We start from the raw sequence: 2,604 nt of genomic DNA on the forward strand, positions 1-2,604 counted from the left end.
TGGCCCCAGGTAAAACTAAATTTATTTTGTTTATGACTGATTATTTTTCTAAGTGGGTAGAAGCACAGGCCTTCAAGAAGGTTGGAGAAAAAGAAGTTATTGACTTCATCTGGGACCACATCATATGCCGGTTCGGGATACCCGCTGAGATTGTCAACAATTCATCGGTAGCAAGGTGACAGAATTCCTCGAGGCACGTAAAATAAAGAGGATATTATCAACACCATATCACCTAACTAGAAATGGACAAGCCGAGTCAACAAACAAAACCATCATTCAAAACCTGAAGAAAAGGTTAGATGATGCAAAGGGAAAATAGAAAAAAGTTCTACTTGAGGTCCTTTGGGCATATCGAACAACATCGAAGTCTAGTATGGGGCTATCCCGTTTTCTTTAGTATATGGCTCCGAGGCCCTAATTCCTGTCGAGGTCGGAGAACCCAGCGCCAGGTTTTGACATGCCTCGGAGGAGTCCAATCACGAGGCTATGAACACTAGCCTCAAGCTATTAGATGAAAAATGAGAGAAAGCACTTGTTCGAGTGGCCGCACATAAATAAAGGATCGAAAGATACTACAATAGAAGAACCAACCTTCGACATTTTGGAGTCAAGGACTTAGCTCTACGAAAGGTAGCTCTCAATACTCGAGACCCGAATAAAGGGAAGCTAGGCCCGAATTTGGAAGGACTATACCGATTCCTCGGAGTTTTCAGCAAGGAGTCTTACAAACTTAGCAGAATGGAAGGTGAACAACTGCCAAACAATTAGAACATATCATTACTCAAACGATACTACTGCTAAGGTATGACTTTATCCTTTTGTCCTTTTAGTTTAAAACTAACCTATTTTTTATCGAAGCTATCGAAGGCACGTGATCTCGAAGACGCCTTTTTTACACGAAGGCCTTAGGTTTTAAAGCATGTGTTGTACTCTTTTTCCCTTAGGTCGGATTTTGTCCCAAATGGGTTTTACCGGCAAGGTTTCTGAAGAGGCAACAATTATGTGCTACCTAAGGAAAACTCAACAGTATCCAAGGCTTCTTTTCAATCAACCTCGAATACTAGGGGGAATCATCCTCGAAGATTATATTTTTGGAGGAAAATACGTCACGCCTAAGAAGGCGTCGATAGGAGAACTTCGTAATGGGCCAAACGGTCAAACGAATCGTGTTCATATAGAATAGTCGAGCCCCGACGGCAAAACATGTACTCATGTATCAATTACTTGAAAGAACATACTGTTTATACCAAAAATACTTTGTGTTTCAAAGAAGTCTACTATTATATGATATCTACACTTATAATCCTACGGAAAATGGTTCAAGAGCCAAAATGCAAAAGCAACCCCGAATACTCGGCGGCTATCATCGACAATCAGCACATCCGAGTCATCGAAAACTCGGAATCATAAGACCTCAAAGAGGCATACCCTAGAAACAAATGCCAAGGCTAATATACTCGGGGACTAACTTTTCGGACAAATTCAAAAAGTTATCGGGAAACAAGTCCAAGTGACATACCCAAAGGCTACGGCCATATTAAAGACTACAGTCAAATAAAAAGGCTACGGCCGAAATAATATGGCTCAGAGACGCCCGGCTTCCGCCATAAATTAATGGCCTTCAAAGACTTTGAAAAAACCGGTTAAATCAGGCTACCCTCGGCAAAAACAAAATATAAAGGGCTTCGATAAATTCAACCCTCAAGTTATTTAAAGGCTTCGATAATATCAGCCTTCGAAAAAACCTCAAGAGGTATTCGATTATCAAACAAGTTACTAATAAGGTTCTGATACGTCGAACCCTCAAAAAACCCAACGGGTACAAAAAATACATGCTAAGGCATACAAAAGTTTTTACTAGGTCTTTTAGCCGAAAAGAGGTAAAAATAATAGCCACTTTAGAAGATGAATCGGCCCAACTTAAATATCCTAAGGGCCAATTTTAAAAAAAGAGCCTGAGGGCCGATATATAAGAGCCTAAGGGCCAACTTAAAAGAGCTTAAGGGCAAAAAATATATAAGAGTTCGAGACCTCGTTCTCACTCAACTCGAACCTAAGAGTCCCATTATTCCGAGCTCACATCAAATTGATTTAAGCTTAGCTCGAGGATTATCTAAAACCTTAAGGGGTATTATATTGATCAATAAAAACCTAAGGGTTTATTATGTTCTGAGTACAAACCAATTCCCGGATTGAACATTTAAGTTACACAATTAATTTTTTTCACAAATGAAGACAAAATGAGGTTCAACACAAAGCCAAAATTGAAATAAAAAGTCCCTTTTGTATTTCCAAAGAGACGATTGCAAAAAATATTTATAATACCCACGAGGGGTCCTTACACAAAAAAACAATAAAGAAACCTAAAACTACTCCGGGGCCGCATCTTGGCCACCTACATCTCTGGGAGTCGCGCCTTCGAGAGCCTCATATTCAGGGTATTCATCTTTGTGTCCCCTACTATCAGAGCCAATGGCTGAATCCTCATCAGTAGAAAGCAAAGCGGCAGCCTCTTCTTCCAAAGCCTTTGCCTTTTCAATATCGGCCGAGAAGTTGAAGCCGCGAGTATGCACCTCCTTGAGGGTCTCTCTCTGGGGTTGTCGC

The sequence above is a fragment of the Nicotiana sylvestris genome, chromosome 3 (genome assembly GCF_000393655.2).
Source record: "Nicotiana sylvestris chromosome 3, ASM39365v2, whole genome shotgun sequence".
Classification (NCBI taxonomy): domain Eukaryota; kingdom Viridiplantae; phylum Streptophyta; class Magnoliopsida; order Solanales; family Solanaceae; genus Nicotiana; species Nicotiana sylvestris.